We start from the raw sequence: 21,534 nt of genomic DNA, 5'->3' as shown, positions 1-21,534 counted from the left end.
GTTTTTTTATAACCCTATTGATTGACTTAACAATTTTCAAGATTTTGTATAATAATGAAAGTAATTATAAACTAGATTGTCAAATCTTGGGAGATATGCTGAGCATATTTGAATTATAGATTAAGTGACTTGTCAGATGTACAGAGAATAAACAACCAGTAAACACAGAAAAAAATAAGGGAAGGAGCTTTGCTTCAGGCCACAAAACTCCTGATAAGTTGTTGCTAGAAAAGCAGTACCCGCACAAACTCTCATTTACCTAAGGTGAAATACACACTGGTTAAAAAATTAGCAGAAATCGATCAAACTTAAAATGTGAGAAAATGATTTTTAATCATTTTGAAAGTATCTCATTCATTTGTGACAATGCTATACATCCATTAAAGAGTACAGAGTACAAGAGTGTGTAATGATAAATGTAATGAATGTTAACTTTCTCTGATAGCATACCTTTGAGGTACTTGCACACATGTGCTACAGTAATGCAAACATGTAAGCATACACTGCTGTGAAGAAGTTCAATCTGCTATTCTGGAATCTATCTTTTCATACTCAAAAATACATTTAGGCAATGTTCTAATATATATATATATATATATATATATATATATATATATACCCACACTGTGGCCATTTTAAAAACTAAGTCAAGTTTAAAAGTCCAGTATAATCTGTGCTATTAATTACTTAATAAATAATTGGGGTATTTGTTTCATTATAATGCCTCTAATAAAGCATCCACCCATGGATATGTTTATAGCTACAATATTAACCAGACTGGTATTCTAGGAATAACGCCTGCAGGTTAATTCCACTCAGTTAGCTGTGGACTATAATGTGAATTAATGAGAAGAGCAGTTCAATTTCCAAATGTTTGTCCAATTTATTGTGTAAGCAGTGTTTTATTCCTCCTTTTCTCTTCAATGCTCTTTCTTTCCCTTTTGTTTTTTCTTATCCTACCATCTTTAGCCAATCATTGACGCTTCTCCCCATCTATCTCTATTTGTACATTCATCCCTTATCCATGTTCACAAGCAGTCATTTATGACCCATGTTCACAAGCATACATTCATGATCTGGGTTCACAAGCATTCATTCGTGATCCATGCTCACCTGACACTCTCACTCCCTCATTCATTAGCTGCCTATTTAGCATTTTCTAGTTTTTCTAAAACACAAATCAAATAACTAGGAAAGCATTGTGTAATAGAAGTAGAGAATTTTATATTATTATGCATGTGAAGTTTTATCCCTAATGCCATTGTGAACAGTTTATTTTTTATTTTAAATTTACCATGCTGCTTTAAAACTTAGTTATCAAACTGATTTATAAAATGTGTACCTGTTGACATAGTAGGTAGGTTGTGATATTCCACACATACACGCAATATAGAATACTCAAATAATGAGAAACATTTCTATCAACTCAAGTGTTTGTTGTTTCTTTCTAGTGAAACATTCTAAGTTGTTTACTCCTGTGTAAAAATATTCAGGATGTAGCCACCTTCCTAAGTTTTTCCCTGCTGTAGACAGTTCTCTGGACTTAAAATCACCACCTTTATACATATTTTTCTTTATTTTGTCTAATTGTTATGACACATATAAAACAAGTGTTTGTACTCAAGTTTCTAAAATATTTCCTTATTCTTTCCTCCAATGTTTCTTGGGACTCCATTTTATTTTTATACTTTATTTTGTTATCTATCTTTACTCCTGTATATTTGGACTTTAATATGTGTGAGGTAGGGATTTAATTATTCTTTCTATTAGTATCCAGCTTGCTTGAAAAATTGACTAAATAATTTATGTTTGCTGCTGATCTGAAATAAAAATAAAATGACATTGAACAACTCTAAAATATCATATGACATTTCTTTTGTTCTTAAGTCCATCTTTAAAATAAACTCAGAAGCATATGGGAATATTTGTCCTACTAAACTTTTTTTTTATTAAGTCACAATATTTAACTGTTTACATCAGTTAAAACATATAATGTTAACTACTGTAGTTCTATGATGTACAATAATTGGCAGAAGCTGTATTTTAAGTTTCATGTGCTGACTTCTCTTCCTGTAAGTCTGGCACCACGAAGGCCCTGGAAAGAGGCTTGTCATGAATTTGAGGGTATCCTGGGCTACGTAATGAATTCTATCAAAGACAACCTTCTCTAGAAAGTCAGATTTTATGTCCCAACAAACAAATCAAGACAGCACATCTGTCATCCAAGTCATCTGGTGTATGGACTTGTCCTAGAATATGGAGTAAATTGTCACAAAGTCTTTCATTAAGAAAATGATTCAGAGACATTTGTCTGAATTTACAGTGTTTGCCATTGACACGTTACTCTACTTATTTTTCCTGGTGAGAATTATGAAGACATAAGCAGTCAAAATCTCTTGCACATGATTGTTTTCATTCGTCTATTCTTTCATTAGGGCACTCATATCTTGAAAAATTATTACAATTAAATGTTCCATTTTTTTTTTTACTTTTTTTATTAGGTATTTTCTTCATTTACATTTCCAGTGCTACCCCAAAAGTCCCCCATACCCTCCCCCACCCACTCCCCTACCCACCCACTCCCACTTCTTTGCCCTGGCGTTCCCACTGAAACCAACCTCAAGTTTAGAAGCCAGGTTGTGGTAAGGAGCCTTTCCTCAAATACCTCAGCCTCCTGGGATTTTGCAGTTGATCCTTTGTGCCTTCCTTGCCCAATGTCCTTGAATAAAATAGCTAGAGGGATCTTCCTGCAGAAGCATCATTCTCTGAAGTGACTAGGGAGCTGCTTCCTTCACAGCTGGCAGTGTATGCCTGCATAATACCTGGATGCCAGAAGTGCTCTTGAAGAACAAACAGGCAACCTGTTTCCTCCTCAAGCTGTAGCAAAAGCTGTCAAAACCACAGGTGCAGCAGGAGCCACCCTCAATCAAGTTGTTTACATTCCTCCTTCATTTCTTGCATTTGGCAGCTGAGGTTGAGTCTGGCCTCTGCAGCTGAGACAATGTATCTCTTAGGATTTAAGTCTTATGGATGGTTCTGAAATGTATCCCTTTACATCCAGACATTCACAAGTGATGGAGTTAAAACAAGTTTGGCCAAATAGCGCAGTGTTTTTATTCAGAAAAAGAAAAGGATGCAAAGCAATTATACAGTTTCTATTTCTCTTAGAGATCTTTGAAATATTGTTTGGAATTGTAAGCTCCCCGACAGCTGATGACTGGCAGCTGGAGGCTAAAGGCTTGGAGACAGGGAGCTGCATTTATTGTGATTTTAAAGGAATATTTAGAATTACCAAATTCACAGATTTTCACAGTATATGGTAGGAAAAACATTAATATAGAAATTAGCCTTCCTTCTATTATCTTTACAAAAACTCAACCTCAACTCTCCCATGATAAGTCTCATAAAATATTGTCATTTGCATAGAATAATTCATAATTCCTATACCTATATACCACAATTTGGACTTCATCTTACAAAGGGATTATATTACGTTTAAAAATTGGCCATGAATTTGATTCAGTCAGAAAGAAACACAGGCATATAAAGTTAAGTTCCCATATTTTAGAATATATTTAATTTAAATAATTTTCAATAAAACGTGCAATATGCAGGATATAATATCTGCTTGATATGAAAATGACACACCTCTAAGAAATAAATTATATACAAACTAAAATTGACAAATATTTACTTAATGATATTTATCTCTTTTGAAAAGTAAGACAAAACACTATTTACTTAGGTTTCTCAAAGTATCAACTTAATATTTTCATTGATTTGCATCAACTTAAATTTGTTCAGCATATGTTTTTGTATTTTAACATTTTGAGGGGAGACACAGGAACTGACCATGTAGCCCTGGATTTATTATAATTCTCTATGTAGATTATACTGCCTTCAAACTCCCAGGAATATGTTTTCCTATGCCTCTGGAGTGTGGGGATCGAAAGTATGCACCGTTTTCCTGGCTTTTATTTTTGTTTCTGAAATGAAGTTTATGCTAATATAATCCGAAGTGAAACCAATTTTCATTAACATTAATGAAAATAAACTGTTTGGGTCCTGCTAGAGTATTTGAATATGTTTTCTATGTAAAACCACCTTTTAAAAAGATAATATTTTAGTTCTAGTATCACTTGAAAGAAAAAAATAGCTCCATCAGGTTTTCTCATCAGTTTCTTAGTTAATTAAACTACATTTTAAATAGAAAGAACGGTTGCATTATAGTAATATATCTCCACTTTGTCCCTCACTCTGTTAAACTGCAACATGCTGTACTTACTGATGGCTCAGGACATTATGCAACACGCAGTTCAAATATAGCATCAGATATTGTATTCATAAATGTATAGTGTTAAGGGCTTAGAACTCCACCAACAATCTTTCTGTCAAAAATGTATCTTAAATTATGAGGTTTTCTACCATCAGGGGACTTCTCACCTGTCTGCTGTGTTCTGCCTGTGAAGCTGTGATTTCAATGCAGGGGTGAGTCCTAATGCAATTGAAGATGTCAGATGTCCTCAGGGACAGGAGGGAGACAGTGTTACTGAGAAGGCAGAGGCTCAGACCTGCCTTCTGTCATTTCACAGCACACACACACAGCTGTTCGCAACCAGTCTGCCTCATGAATTATTTGTACTCAGCCAAAAACACGAGGCAATTATTTTGAAGATTCCAAGATCCCAGAGATAACAAAATACTCCAATTATCAACCCTGGCTTAGTGTCTTCCTTCTTCCAGGCAGAGTATCTGTAGATGAAATGCTTCCTAAGTGCTTTCTGAAGGCTGGCTGACCTTCCTAAGGTTTGGGCACTTGAAGCAATGGGGGAAGGCTGATCACCAGCAATCTTAGTTGAGTTGATGTATCATCTAAATCTGAAATCAATATCATACATTCGCAATTTGAGATTCTCAAGTCCACTCATGAAATGATAGGCTTAATTTTATCAAGTACTCGGTTACTTAAACTAATCCAGAATTCTAAGGGCATGGTGACCTACCCACAAAACTTTTGAAAAAAAAAAAAAAACACCAGGAAAGAGAAGAGGGAAGCAATATAATTATGTTTTAATTAAAATTCTAAAAGTATCAAGAAACAACTATAAATATTTTTAAATTTTTATACACACACACACAAACACACACACACACACACACATATACATATTTCTGTTACTATGGAGGAATATGCCTATGTGAGTGCTGATGCCCCCAGGGTGTAGAGGATGGCATCAGATACCATGGAACTGAAGTCCCAAACAGTTGTGAATGCCAGGAACCAATGTGGGTGTTCTCTCCAAGAGCGGTGTATACTCTTTAAAAACAAAAACAAAAAACAAACAAAAAATAAACCAAAAAACAAAAGCTAGATATTTACTTTATTTACATTTCAAATGTTGTCCCCTTTCCTAGTTTCCCCTCTGAAAACTCCCTATCCCTTCCCCCTAACCCTACTCACCAACCAACCCACAAAGCTTCCTGGCCCTAGTATTCCCCTACACTGGGCCTCTTCTCCCATTGATGACCAACTAGGCCACACTCTGCTACATATGCATCTTAAGCCAGAAGTCCCACGATGTGTACTTTCTGGTGTGTGGTTTAGTCTCTGAGAGCTCTGAGGGTACTGGTTAGTTCATATTGTTGTTCCCCCTATGGAGCTGCTAACCCCCTCAGCTCCTTGGGTCCTTTCTCTCATTCCTTCATTTGGGGACCCTGTGCTCAGTCCAATGGTAGGCTGCTAGGATCCATCTCTGTATTTGTCAGGCACTGGTGGAACCTCTCAGGAGACAGCTATAACAGGTTTCTGTCAATAAGTACTTGTTGGCATCCACAAAAGTGTCTGGGTTTAGTGATTGTATATGGTATGGATCCCCAAGCAGGGCAGTCTCTGGATGGTCATTCCTTCAGTCTCTGTTCCACACTTTGTCTCTGTAACTCCTTCCATGGGTATTTTGTTTCCCCTTCTTAGAAAGATCTAAGCTCTAAGAAAGTTCTAAGATCTTCTAAGAAGAACGTCTTTCTTCTTCTTGAGTTTCATGTGGTTTGTGAATTGTATCTTGGGTATTCTGAGCTAAAAATTATGGAACACTTCACAAATTTGCACAGGGGCCATGCTAATCTTCTCTGTATCATTCTGATTTTAGTATATGTGCTGCTGAAGCGAGCATGCAATGTATACTCTTAACTACTGATTTTGCCTACAGTCCGATAAAAATATTTTAAAAATTGATGAAGATAAGATTTCAAAGAGTTGCTGTCCAGATGTGACCATTCAATCTGTGTGCCTCCCTTAATGAGTAACTTTGGCCAGTGTGGGTAACAGACATTAACACAGAAGCAAGCAATCTTAGGAATAGCTGCTAACCTGGACAAAGAAGGCTCACAAACTCATCACAAACACTGGCTCCCATCCCAGTCTGAATGAGGAGGGTTAGGTAAGGCTTGTCAGCTATGCCACTGGTTTTCATGTAACTGAGGGGTGACAAGCTCACTTGTTACATGTAATGGTTTATCTTTGCTGTCAACTTTATTATATCTGGAAACAAACTGGAGGCATGCTTCTGGGTGGGTCTGTGAAGGAATTCCCTGGGAGGATTATCTAACGGGGAGAGAATGACTTTCCTATGGCAGCTCACATTGAAAAAGATGTAAGGCAAAAGCATTGCTATGATGCTCATTTGCCACCAGAACTCAGCATCTTCAGCCTTCCTGTGTGGATTAGTGTCCTTCAGTATCCAGGAGTCTGCCAGGTCTCAGCACCAGACTGAGACTACTGAGACATCCACTCCATGGACCAAGAAGATACCAGATTCTCAGCTGTTTCAATTTACAGACATCCTTGTTTGTATTTGTATAATAGAAATTTACTCTGTTTTTCTGTTCCTATACAGAACTATATACCACAAATGCTCACACACAGAGATTTAAAATAAAGGTAAATTAGATAAATTGGCTAAAGTTTCCTTTAATAGCTCATTCTTTGTTTTACAGTAAACATGGCTGGGAAGACAGGGATATGCACACAAATCTTTTAAGTGTCACACTCAAACAGAAATATTTTGTTCATTGCAACTCTGTTAATTATAATGTCATCTTTACATTCATTATTCAAGATTCATCTAATGTTTTCTGTGGTAGTAGGGGCCAAATTTATCCAAAGACTTAAAGTGGAATTGACTATAATTTCTCTTTCATTGAGTTCTTTAACATTGGCTTCTGCCATGTTAATAACTACTAAAAATGAGATCTTTCATCTTTGGAAAACACTAATTGTTAAACGAATCTTCAGGAAAAGACTACTTAGAGAGCTTAGTTAGACACAGTTAAGATACCTAAAGTTATTGAAAGATCTTTCCCTAACCACAAAGCCAAACCTCTTAACACCATCTCTGTCACCCTCACTGTTTCTCTTTACAACCATGACACTTATGTTAGCACAGAGAAAGGAACTCATATGACGATACAGAATTATTGATAAGCATGTTTTTGTGGATTTCCCCATAAGTTTTGTCCTTGAGCCTGTGACTAGGCTCATGACAGCAAGATAAATGTGGATGGGAGTGATCTTCTCAAGTGAAGGTCCAGACAAAATGGAAAACCAAGTTCCCCCTTTCCTGGAACGGGGCCTTCATGTTGTTCTGCTCTCCTTGGTCCTAAGGCCTCCGTGTTCTCTTCCTTCTGTAAGAGGAGATCTGACTTCATGTTCTCAGGATTTTGGCTTCATGGTATACAACACCATCAGCTCCCCGATTTTCCCACCTTGTAGACAGCACATCTTAGAACATTCTCCAGATAAACAGCTTCGGTGGAGNAGCTGGATATAAAATTAACTTAAACAAGTCAATGGCCCTTCTCTACACAAAGAATAAACAGGCTGAGAAAGAAATTAGGGAAACAACACCCTTCTCAATAGTCACAAATAATATAAAATATCTTGGCGTGACTCTAACTAAGGAAGTGAAAGATCTGTATGATAAGAATTTCAAGTCTCTGAAGAAAGAAATTAAAGATTTCAAAAGATGGAAAGATCTCCCATGCTCATGGATTGGCAGGATCAACATTGTAAAAATGGCTGTCTTGCCAAAAGCAATCTACAGATTCAATGCAATCCCCATCAAAATTCCAACTCAATTCTTCAACGAATTAGAAAGAGAAAACTGCAAATTTATCTGGAATAACAAAAAATCTAGGATAGCAAAAACTCTTCTCAAGGATAAAAGAACCTCTGGTGGAATCACCATGCCTGACCTAAAGCTGTACTACAGAGCAATTGTGATAAAAACTACATGGTACTGGTATAGTGACAGAAAAGTAGACCAATGGAATAGAATTGAAGACCCAGAGATGAACCCACACACCTATGGTCACTTGATCTTTGACAAGGGAGCTAAAACCATCCAGTGGAAAAAAAGATAGCATTTTCAACAAATGGTGCTGGCACAACTGGCGGTTATCATGTAGAGGAATGCGAATTGATCCATTCCTATCTCCTTGTACTAAGGTCAAATCTAAGTGGATCAAGGAACTCCACATAAAACCAGAGACACTAAAACTTATAGAGGAGAAAGTGGGGGAAAGCCTTGAAGATATGGGCACAGGGGAAAAATTCCTGAATAGAACAGCAATGGCTTGTGCTGTAAGATTGAGAATTGACAAATAGGACCTCATAAAACTGCAAAGCTTCTATAAGGCAAAAGACACTGTCAATAAGACAAAAAGACCACCAACAGATTGGGAAAGGATCTTTACCTATCCTTAATCAGGTAAAGAACTCAAGAAGGTGGACTCCAGAAAATCAAATAACCCCATTAAAAAATGGGGCTCAGAGCTAAACAAAGAATTCTCACCTGAGGAATACTGAATGGCTGAGAAGCACCTGAAAAAATGTTCAGTATCCTTAATCATCTGGGAAATACAAATCAAAACAACCCTGAGATTCCATCTCATACCAGTTAGAATGGCTAAGATCAAAAATCCAGGTGACAGCAGATCCTGGNGAGGATGTGGAGAAAGAGGAACACTCCTCCATTGTTGGTGGGATTGCAAACTTGTACAACCACTCTGGAAATCAGTCTGGTGGTTCCTCAGAAAATTGGACATAGTACTACCGGAGGATCCCACAATACCTTTCCTGGGCATATATCCAGAAGATGTTCCAACTAGTAAGAAGGACACATGCTCCACTATGTTCATAGCAGCTTTATTTATAGTAGCCAGAAGCTGGAACTAACCTAGATGCCCCTCAACAGAGGAATGGATACAAAATTGTGGTACATTTACACAATGGGGTATTACTCAGCTATTAAAAAGAATGAATTTATGAAATTCCTAGGCAAATGGTTGGACCTAGAGGGCATCATTGTGAGTGAGATAACCCAATCACAAAAGAACTCAAATGATATGTACTCACTGATAAGTGGATATTAGCCCAGAAACTTAGAATTCCCAAGATATAAGATACAATTTGTGAAACACATGAAACTCAAGAAGAACGAAGACCAAAGTGTGGACACTTTGCCCCTTCTTAGAATTGGGAACAAAACACTCATGGAAGGAGTTACAGAGACAAAATTTGGAGCTGAGACAAAAAGATGGACCATCTAGAGACTGCCATATCCAGGGATCCATCCCATAATCAGCCTTCAAAAGCTGACACCATTGCATACACTAGCAAGATTTTGCTGAAAGGACCCTGATATAGCTGTCTCTTGTAGACTATGCCGGGGCCTAACAAACACAGAAGTGGATGCTCACAGTCAGCTATTGGATGAATCACAGGGCCCCCAATGGAAGAGCTAGAGAAAGTGCCCAAGGATCAAAAGGGATCTGCAACCCTATAGGTGGAACCACATTATGAACTAACCAGTAATCCGGAGCTCATGTCTCTAGCTGTATATGAATCTGAAGATGGCCTAGTCGGCCATCAGTGGAAAGAGAGGCCCATTGGACATGCAAACTTTATATGCCTCAGTACAGGGGAATGCCAGGGTCAAAAAGTGGGAGTGGGTGGGTAGGGCAATGGGGGGGGTTAGGGTATGGGGGACTTTTGGGATAGCATTGGAAACGTAAATGAGGAAAATACCTAATAAAAATATTTTTTTAAAAAAGAATATCCTCCAGATTCATGGATTAATTCCTATGCTAATGACCTTCTTTTATATGTTTTTACTTTGTTTTATATGTTTACAATGTTTTTACTTTGATTCTGCTTTTCTGCACTCATACAACACCCTTCTTCAAAAGCATGGAAGCCATTCTTTTCTGACAGTGCAAGTACAATCTCTGAAATCAGACAGAGATACCCCTGCCATCAACATTGATTTATTTCTACTTGAGGTAGATATGGAGAAAATTCCCTTTTTAATTAGCTCAAAACCCAGCAGCAAGTAGCAGTAAAATTCCTGGCCTTTCTGTAAAAAAATATATTGCTTTTTCAAAGATGGAAAGACCTGTCATTCTGAGACTTGTCCTTCCACACCCCTCCTGTGTGTTTCTTCCCTCTTCCCCTTCTGGGTAAATGGCTGTGAGTCTCACTTTGACTTCTATGGGGTGGAAACTTTGCTCTATTTTTAAAATGCATCACTGACGTTTGTTCAGGTTTACTTGTAATTACATTTTCTGTGGTTGGACAGAGAGGAAGGCCCCTCTGCGGGTCTATGTCTATGACAGCTGAAGTAACTGGAATAAGCCTGCCCTGTTTCGTGTTGTCAATATGATATGGCACATTGATTTCCCAGGCTGAATTAAGGACACAGTCTGAGAGGTTTCTGAGCACAGCTGGCCCTGGGCAAAATGAAAGGACAGACAAGGTTTGCTTGGTGCTTCAGCCTCATGTCTTGCCTTTATAAGTTTTGCCCCCACCCCCTCTCCTGCTTTGGGGATTTCTGGTTGTCATGGCTTTTCCACTAGGTCAGAAGATATTCTGGAGAAAGTAACATTGAACTTCCTCTCCACCATGACATTTCTCTGTATCTTCATCATGTTTTTGTATTGACAAGTGGAAATTAAAGAACTGGACATGATAGCACACACAGTATGTAAGAGATTGAGTCAGGAGGATGGCTGTGAGTTCAAGGTCAGTCTTGGTACTATATGGAGTCTCAAAACCAACTTGTTGTACACAGAGAAAAGTATGTCGAAACAAAGTAAAATAAAATAAACAGGAAACAAACCCAATTTATATTTTATTCTTAGAGCTTTTCTTGATGAGGAGTAAGGACTACACTTAGCACTGGGGTGCTTTACGTAGCTTCCCCTCAAACAGCCCTAGAGAACCATTGTTTCCTGACTAAGTTTCTGCTCACATTTTCTCCTGACAGTCAATCTGCTATTACTACTTTAGGCTTCAATTTTAAGCCTCCTTCAGGATGTCGTAGTAGTAAGGTAATTTAACCGTAGAGCGGATGTCCTTCCACACTACTCTTATGATCATTGAGACACACACTGTTCTTACCTGATATGCTTGGTCTTCTCCCTTCTACCCACTGCTGACAGATTAATCTTCTAGAATGCAGCTATTATCTTATTATCCTAAGCTTAAAAACCATCATTAGCCACTCAGGACTTTCAATTACATCCTAATTACTTTACCTGACACTTAAGACCCTACATGACAGAGAATTGAAGCAGCATGCCCGAAATTCCAGCTAAATAAAACGGCAGAGTCTTCTTAGAAAATGACCCGGCATATTCTTAATCCTGTTGGCTCTTCTGTTGATGTTGATAACTATAAAACACTGGTCCAATTCTACCTGAGGAAATTGCTTTAGAAATTCTGAGCCAGTCTACCTTGGCAACTTCTAATGGTCTCTCTATATTCCAAATTGGATAGAATTGCTCCCTCTGAACCTCTAGAGTATTTCTGGGATCGCCTATGGCAGTAATATTGAAATGATCAAAATTTATGTTTCAAAACCTATGACTAAAAGTATACCATAGTTTTGCTGATAAACACATATACCCCTCCCCCCCCAGACCCTCTGTCAAATCTTACCTTACCTGAAACATCAACAAAGACTCTACTAAAAATAAGGTCTCAAAAACCACAGCAGGTTTTTGTTCAGTTGTATTCCTGACCAGGACCTGAATGACCCTGGTTAGCATGGCAGAGATTTTACAACTATAAATTAGATTACATTAGAAATTTACATAGAAAGTGATGTTGCATGATTAGATTGAATTGACACATCCTTTAGCAATGTTCTGATATTTCTAATTGTGTAAATGTAGTCTATGCTTCATTTTGAAAAAGTCTTATCTAGTAATGACTGAAAAAGCAGAGGCTAAGTGAGTGATGAGTCTTCACAATTAAAGAGGATATATATATATATATATATATATATATATATATATATATCACCTCCATCAGGACCCAAGGAACATCATGGAGAAGGAAGCTAAAAGTAAATAAGAGCTGTAGGATGGGGAGGAGGACATATCTCTCAGATATGACAGACTGTTGGAATCACGAACACACAACAGCTACAGCAACATGCGTTAGACCTGAACACCCACACTCATACAAACACACACACACACATACACACCACAAACACTTATACTTCAATAAACACAGAGACACACTTACACACAAATATGCAACACACAGATACCCACACCATACACAAACATACAGACACACACACACACACAAACATGCATACTAACAAACACATAAATCAGGGGCCATGGACCATGAGAGGAAGCCTGGTAAGGTCAAACCAAAGGCTTGAAGCCCTGGAGATCCTGAAGGGATCCTTTCATGTAGATTTGTGGCCATCAGTCACATAAGGGCAACATCTGAAGCCCTTCGACATGTGGGTGAGGGATTACTAACATCTCAGACCAAGACAATAGTAAAAGGGATATGACTACAGTCAAGTAGGCTCAAAATAGAATTCTCCATGCTAATGAGATAATTAGAGGCCAGGAGGGTGTTTGCAATAAACTTCCCATCACAGACACTCCTCCCTGAAAAAAAGTATTTAATCTCAGGTCCACCCTGAGAAATGGAATATGGTTTTATGTATCTGATTTCTGCCATAACAATAATAAATCACCACCAAGCCAGCCATCAAACCAAGAATAAGTTCTGCTGGAACTAGCCTGAGCTTCTATTTCCACCCCTGCCTCCTGGCTCTGGGCTAAACTCCCCAGCCTGTGAGCCCCCCACTCCATTCTTGTTCTCTGCTCTACTGTAACTCCCAGCCATGTCTGGATGTCTAAGAGCCTGGGAACCCAATGGCCCAGGCCTCTTTGCAGGCCCAGGAACAACCCCCAGCCAGCCCTGGCTTTCCCACATCTCAGACTGTGTTCCTACTCCTGGAGCACTGTCCCAGAGCTTCCCTATTGCCCGGCACCCCTCCCCCATCCTTCAAGACAGCATTAGATAATCACTGTTAAACTCCCCTTGTCTAGCCTCCACAAGAAGCCATGCCCTGTGGCAGAACAGAAGTGGGCCCACAACCCTACCCACAAACACAACACACATACACACATACCACTCATGAAAACACATGGACACACACATACACATACACAAATTAACATACACAGACATACAACATACACACACATACACATGCACATGCATACTTGCACAAACACACACACACTCACACACACAAACACACACACTCTTGCATGAAAGAAGGTGACTGACTGAGAGATGAAGGGGTAACTAGGCATAGAAGAGGATTAGAGCTTGAAAGCAGTGCTGACTATGTTATATTCTATAACTGTATACTATTATCAAAATAGTAACACATTTAAAAGAACAGAACTTTTATTAATCAGATGTGGACTAATCCTCTGTCACTGGCTTGGCCTCTGTTGTGGTAGGGCTGTCTTAGGACTGCTTAAGTCCCCGAAGCTTCTTTCTTCTCCATGGCTTTAGGTAAATTGTCTCCTACATGTAGCCATTGAACAGTGTTTTAGGAAAATCTCTCCCTAAAACGTTCGCTCATCTTAAACATGGCCAGCATGCAGCAGCTGTACAAGTGTGTCACCTGTGATACCAGCAGGATGCCAATAGGTAGATGGTAACCTGTCAGTTCCAATGAAATATATGACTGACTCAAGCTGAGCACAAATCCATTGTCAATAACGCAGCAGTTAATGCTGGAAGAATTGAACAGAGATGTGGGAATAAGCTTCCTTCCATTTTATATTATATTTCTATCCACTCTGCCTGCTGACTTAATTTGTCTGTGTGAGTGTATACACACATACACACACACACACATACACACACATATATGTGGGTATGTGTATATGTGTGTATATGAGCTGAAATAGACAAGTTGGATGATATTTAAAATAAAATTTAAAGTCTATTTATTATTTTACTCATATGGGGAGATGCAATATTATTGAGTCCCCCATAAACAATTCAAGAGGGGTGACATAAGGGCAAGCATAGTTCATCACTTTTTTGCAACATATTTAGTTATCTAGTTGTTCAAACTTGTTAATGCAGAGGCTGCCTAAAAAACAAAAAACAAACAAAAAAAATCAGCAGAGAAATGTGCCTAACGTAATACTTTCTAAATACTTGCCTCTGGATACAGACTCCTCCCATCACCCTTAGTTTCCAAACCTAGCCAGCACCACAGGGCATTCATGCTTCTCTCCCATATTGCCTGAACAAAGCTATTGTATATATAAGTCTGAAATTTACCAATGTGTGTGTATCATACACTGTGTGATGATTTAAACCAGAAAAATAAGAGCTGCACTCCTGTATCTAAATCTCAAAATGCCGAGAGCATGAGAGAGTGAGAGATAGAGAAAGAAAAATCGATATTCACATACACACACACACACAATATATATATATATATATATATATATATATATATATATATATATATATATATATATATATGAGAAGAGACTCCAGTGCAGTGTGCCTTTAGCTAAGCAATAGCCAAGGCTTCTCTCTTCACTTTCAGCTCTGCATCCATATGTGAGAAACGCTAAGCACTTTATCACAATAGATTAAAATCAGCAACTGCCATTGACTGTGGAAAGCTAGAGATAAACAGAGCAGATGACTTTATTTTTCACTTTTTAAGCAAATGAGGTCTGACATTTTGCACCGACTCAGGCCAGGTCTTGTGGTTAAGTGTTTTACATTCATTTGACTAAAAGCCCAGTGACAGAGATGGAATGGCCACCCTTCGGGGAAAGGAGTATATATAGTGGGAACTGAACAGGGAAACCAAGAATTACAAACAAGAAAAGTGGGGTGGGTCATAGCTCCAGCTTTGGAGCTGACCTGAGTGTTTAGCAGATGGGTCCTGGACCTGAGGAAAAGCTGCCATGCCTCTTCATCGTGTAATACCTCAAAAGGCATTAAAGGCTGTCTGAGAAAGATTGGGAAAGAATACACAAGCAAACAAGCAAACAAACATAAATTCTACCCAGGTGCAGGATACCCCTATTTCCTAGCTGATATTTAAGGACTGGCCTGAGAGGAAAGAGAGAACAGAGGAAGTATTGTTTTATTACTTGCTTTCTAAACAATACAGTGTACTCTTACACCAATCATTGTAACATTTTATGCTTATTTAATTTTAACAGTTCTAAAATGACATCAATAAAAGCAGCAGCTTAGATTTCCCATCAGAAACATACACATATTAATGCACTCTAAGAGAAGAAATGACTCCCTGGAGTTCAAGGGGGCTACTAGAATTCAGGGGAGACTCCTTCATAGAGGTCAGAACCAATTAGACTTTGGTATTCTTTGCCCTGTAAGTTTGAGTGTGCTCGAGAAAGGAGTCTCATAACCTACCCTTAAAATTATAATTGAAGTTCAAAGTAGCTGCTATGTCTGTTTCTCTTTAGTAAAAAATATTATAGGTATGTGACATCAAGGTAGTTTCTCTGAGAGGCCCAGGACTTTAGTGCAAATGGAGGCCCATCTGCTACTGTGCACCATAACACTATCATCTGCCCCTTGAAGGTGTATCAACTTTAACTCTCCAATTACTTTAAGCTCTGTTCCAAGGAATATAAAAATGGAAAGATTGCCTCTAGTGACTGGTCCCAGTTATAAACACAAATCCACAACCTTTACCTCAAAGAGGATAAGAGGTAATCTATTCTGGAACCAAGAAGCCATAGTTCAGGATTGCCATCTCAGATGACCTCAAACTCCATACATAGTACGACAACAATGAAAGTGGTGCATCATGTTAATTTCCAAATATATTAGTGGAATCATCTTGTAGAAGGGTGGCAGTAAAGAAGGGAACACTCTGCTCTAGGCCACAAATACTGTCTGACAATATCCTTATACATTTGATTGGTAACATTATGAACTAACCAGTACCCTGGAGCTCTTGACTCTAGCTGCATATGTATCAAAAGATGGCCTGGTCGGCCATCACTGGAAAGAGAGGCCCAGTGGACACGCAAACTTTATATGCCCCAGTACAGGGGAACGCCAGAGCCAAAAAAATGGGAATGGGTGGGTAGGGAAGTGGGGGGGGAAGGTATGGGGGACTTTTGGGATAGCATTGGAAATGTAATTGAGGAAAATATGTAATAAAAAATTATATATAAAAAAGCACCAAATAATACAAGAAAAAAAATCTAATTGTCTCCTAAATTAATCTGTTACAAAGGATTGAGCTGTCACGTACCAGTACTTTAGACCAGACACAGTGATGGACAAGGACTGGCGATGAAGAGGGCTAAGGATAGCCCAAATCAATTTTAATTAGGTTGTGGACCTGCAACATTCCAGCCTCTCTGGAATCCCTGACATCTGTTAAGTTATTCAGCTGTACAGGTCCAGTTCATTCTAGGAAGCTGTGTTCACGTCTCTGCAGACTTATCTCCTGTCCCTGTGGCCATGCATTTGTCTCTTGTTCCTATCTCTATCCCTGTCCAACATTGTAAACTTTTACTAGGCACCTCAATCCTCACCTCACACACTGTCACTGAGATAGGAGCTTTTCCTCACCAGCCTTAGTAAAGACAACAAGAAGAAAAAGGCCATTGTAGACCTGGGAGATGAATGTGGAACTCTCTAAGCAGAGAGCGTTATAGGATGGACCTGTTATGGTATAGGAAGGCAATGGGAAAGTCCAGAAGAACCTTCTAGGGGACCAATTTGTGTCTCTAACGTGAAGTGCCAAAAGAAGAACCAGTCACAATAGTGTAAAAAGGGACCAAGCACAGGTTTTGTTTTGTTTTAAACCTGGATGTAGGGGAACTCCTAATACAAGCAGACTGTCTACCTCAAAGAATCAGGTAGGGCTCACAGTCAAACATTAAGACATCTCTCAAGTCTATAAACACTATTGTGGACCACCAGAAATTCATATTAATTTCCTCAGTTGATAAGAGAGAATCACATATCATATCTCATCTCACCATTATCAACATTAATAGCTTGATAAGCAGGGAAAGTATTTAATGATAAATGAAATGTAGTAGGTTTTCTCCAAATTAATAGATTAAAAAATCCTTTTGAAGTCAAGCCATCTTAAATTAAATATGCTTTCCATCATTCATCAGGCTGATGAAACTTTATTGGGCAAAAGACATAATTTATACGAGCACCAATTTCCATAGTTATAAAGACAGAGATACCACCATTTAGCTTTACGGCAGCTGAGATGATTAAACTAACTGCTCTGTATGGATGTAGCCAACTGTGTATTTAAACATATAGCAGATGTTAAATAAATATTATTTTCACTCTCCTGTTCTCACAAACCCATTTTTATGCCATATTCCTGCAAACTTCATTTCTAATAAAGATATCTATATCTATAGATATAGATATGCACTACTGGAGGATATTTAGAGTAGACCTATAGATATATGCATGATATAGATAGATAGATAGATAGATAGATAGATAGATAGATAGATAGATAGATAGATACTCTCTTGCAAATAAATAAATGTTACTAAATATCCAGGTAGGGTTAGAAATACGAGAACTCTACTTGTTATACATTGTCCCTCCTCTATTTATCTTCCAGCCATCTCATTATATTTTTAAAAGTTACTTAAGTACAAAACAACAAAAGGAAATGTTAAATTAATGTTAGTGAAAAATAACAATGGCGGCATAAAGAAAACGACGACGACCGACGACGACGACGACAAACCTAGTCTAGACATCTGATCAAAGTCAAATGCTTTCCACAGGTATCTGATCAAGAAGCATAAGGCAACTTGATGTCAGATATACTGGACCTTGTCCATGTGAGTTTGGGTAACCTTCATTTTCCTCTTCTCTCAAAATATTAATGTGCATGTCTCTGAAGCCACAGAATGCTATGACTTTTTCTTTGATCCTTTAGAAAATAAATCATTAGACCTTTGCCCAAGAGAAAGTATTACAAATACAGAATTGTATCCTTGTTAGACCCTTTATCTTCTCTATCATATAAATTAATGCTTCTTGGTCATTTGGGATCATGAGCATGCGTGCCTGCGTGCGTGCGTGTGTGTGTGCATGTGTGTGTTTGGAGGGGGAAGTTGTGTTGTGTGTGTGCACATATGCAAGTGTAATATGCAGTGTGGAATTTCAATCTGCTACATTTTAGTGATGCTGCTTATGTACAAACAACAAAAAAAGAGGCAGCAAAGAGACACAGACACATAACTAATAACTGCTCAACCTTCTCCCAGAGGAAACATGAATTGGCATAGCCATGCCACACAAAAGAAAACATCTTCCCAAGTTCATTCAGCAGTAGGCAAGAGAGCACCACAAATTGGGCTATTACAGGGAAACTCAAAAGAACAACATAGACGAAAAGCAAAACACACATTAAAATGCAAAGAAAAGAGGCATTGTGGAAATTTGTCAGTTGTTAAAACACAGCACTGTCAGAAACACTTGAGTGCTTGAGAAGAAGGGGTTATAATATGTACTTAGAATGGAGTTCATTCATTGTATGCAACGGACCCTCAGTGACTTTTCACTGTGTCAATAGATTAATACACTCCTCAAATTTCAGGAGAGTATGATTAAGACAGACATCAATAACTTAACCCAGCATAGAAAATAAGAAAGTAAAAAAAATTCAACCACATATATAATAATACATATAAAATGCATTTGCTTCTTCTGAGGCTCAGGTATTATTGTGGTAGAAGAAATGTCATAACCAGAGATAGTGAAAACTATGAGAAATATCTTCTGGATACAGAAGGGCAGCTGTACACATAAATTGATAGCAGTTGTCACCGCATGCACAAGGCCTGTGTAAGCCAAAGCCACCCCAAAATCCCAGCACAGAGTGGGAAGTTAGATATGACACCCCATTCCTAGCTATGGGGGTATTTGTACCGTCTAGCTGCTGGGAAGATGAGGTTAACTTTGTCTGAGAGTGTAATTATTGATACATTGGCCAAGCTTAAGGAAGACCACATGGGGAAGAATATTTGAGCAGTATAAATTGGTCCTGAGGTGAAAAATAAGCTATACATTTGGGTGGGTAGGGAAAGAGTCTGGACTAAGTAAGAGTCAGAAGAGGGGTGAATAGGATGAAAATGCATTGTAAGAAATTCTGAAGAAATAGATAAAAATGAAATATTAACTAAAAACAACATCAAGAATCATAAAAAGAGAGAATAAGACAAAGGGAGGCAGGAAGGAAGCAATTCCAAATTAAACAGCAACTGCTAAGGAAGGAGAATAAACTCTCTGATATTGGTGCTCTAGGACGGATGCACTTCTAAGCTCTGTGGACACAGAGTATGAGATATTATAGGTTTGAAGATTAAGGTAATAACAAAGAAGCCCGCCTTGACTGGGCCAGATACACGCTCACATGTGTACACAGAGATTAGAGTAATATTCAGGGACCAGCAGGAGAAAGTTGCAATCAGCGACGGTATTTGTGCTTGAATGGCTTGTAGGGTGTTATTACCGAATTAAATCTAATGAGAGAGAGAAAAGAGGCAGATCATAGGACAGAGAGTGAATTATAGTGTGGGTCTCTGAAAATTATAGGAGGCGTGTACCTTGGCAGCATTAGAAAATAGAAATACTTCGTCCTTTCTCCTTCCCGTTCTATGATATGTGGATATGACTTATGTATATCCGTCCAAACTGTGCAGAATTCCAGGAAAATAATTTTTTTGAAATGAGTTCTCAGAAATCTCATTTGGAATGTGGCTACTACTCTTCATGTTAGCTGAGCCTGTTGTTAGACTAGCTCTTTACTGGTTGAAAATAAATCAGATTATAGATAAGGACTATTTTAAAACTTGGGCATGTGTTTCTTTCTCTGCATTGATTTTCATGCCTTAAGCTTGGCCCTGACCTAAGAGTGAGATGTGGTGGGGTGGTGATGAGGCTTGCAATATGGGATATTTTTGAATCTATCCCCAAAAGCAGATTACACAGGGTTTAGAATAGGAAGAAAATAAGTAGGTTAGGGGTTTTATTCCGTTTCCTCTTTTCATCCCTTCCACTTACCCTAATTTATTTTCTTTTTGCATCATGGTGGTGCAAGTTGATGTCATCAAGTGTGATCTATCCTATTTAACCCAATACGTTAGACCGGTTAATGGGCCATCTACATGTATTAGTTGACAAGCCCACTCAGAGACACACAATCACACCTGACATATACACTCGCAGATGCATACACTTGTTAAATAAAACTGCTTGGGGCAGGGTGAAAACACAGCCTCCAGAGGAGACTGCTAAGCTAAGGTTTTCTGTTTCTGTTCTGCATTACAGCACTGCCCTTGATATTCAAAGTTCTGCCTGGCCAAGTTCACAGGGCATATCGGTTCAGGAATTAATTTCCATAATTATCTCTTTAACTTTCTCATTATAAAAGACATCGTCTCTGGATGGCAAGAAGCCAACCTGCTGACCCCAACAGGACACTGCTCCACAAGAGACACCAAGACTGGCTTGGTGTCTGGATTCTTTTGTGTCTTTTCATACTATGGGAGCCACTTACAGGCATGCTGTGTTTGCTGACCAAAAGGGTTTATCATTAAAAACAAAGAGTGGATCTGCCACAGGAGCATCCTGGTCATTGAACAAGATATGAGCTTTGAGTGAGACAAACTTGACACCCCAATTCCAAATTTTGGGGTAAATCAACATTTGAGAGTTCATCAATTCGGTTAAGCCTTTGTTTAGTTGTTGCTATGATGTTTCTGATAGTTTGGTGTTATTGAAAGTTTAGAGATCAGGGTAATTCTTCATAAATATTAGATTAGTTGAAAAATATTGAAGGATCACTTTCTGGTGTCCAATACAGTACAAAACAAATTCTGAAAGAAACCCTTTACATCATGAAAGTTCATGTAATATGGTATTGCTTTGCAGCTGTTTGTCTCTGGCTTTGCTTTGGCCTTCTGGCATGAAAAAGCAAGTTAAAAACATTTACTATAATACCATTGTGTAATTGTGTATAGTGGTAACTTTAACATTTTAGCATTTGACCATACTATTTTTCCATAGGGACATCCATCTAATTATGTTAACAGAATTGTGAAGTCACTAACAGTTTTTAAACAGTTTTTCCAAATGGG

At 38.3% G+C, this 21,534-nt stretch overlaps 1 protein-coding gene and 1 pseudogene across 2 annotated transcripts in view; both read right to left on the bottom strand.

Annotated features, from left to right (window-relative positions):
* Lsamp (limbic system associated membrane protein) overlaps positions 1–21,534 on the bottom strand; it is a 2,106,845-nt gene that overhangs the window by 1,771,974 nt on the left and 313,337 nt on the right. The window lies entirely within an intron of this gene.
* On the bottom strand, positions 6,077–6,170 carry LOC115029690 (annotated as a pseudogene).

The sequence above is a fragment of the Mus caroli genome, chromosome 16, assembly GCF_900094665.2.
Source record: "Mus caroli chromosome 16, CAROLI_EIJ_v1.1, whole genome shotgun sequence".
Taxonomy (NCBI): Eukaryota; Metazoa; Chordata; class Mammalia; order Rodentia; family Muridae; genus Mus; species Mus caroli.
Note: the sequence above shows the minus strand (reverse complement) of the source record. Positions and strands in the feature narration are given on the sequence as shown.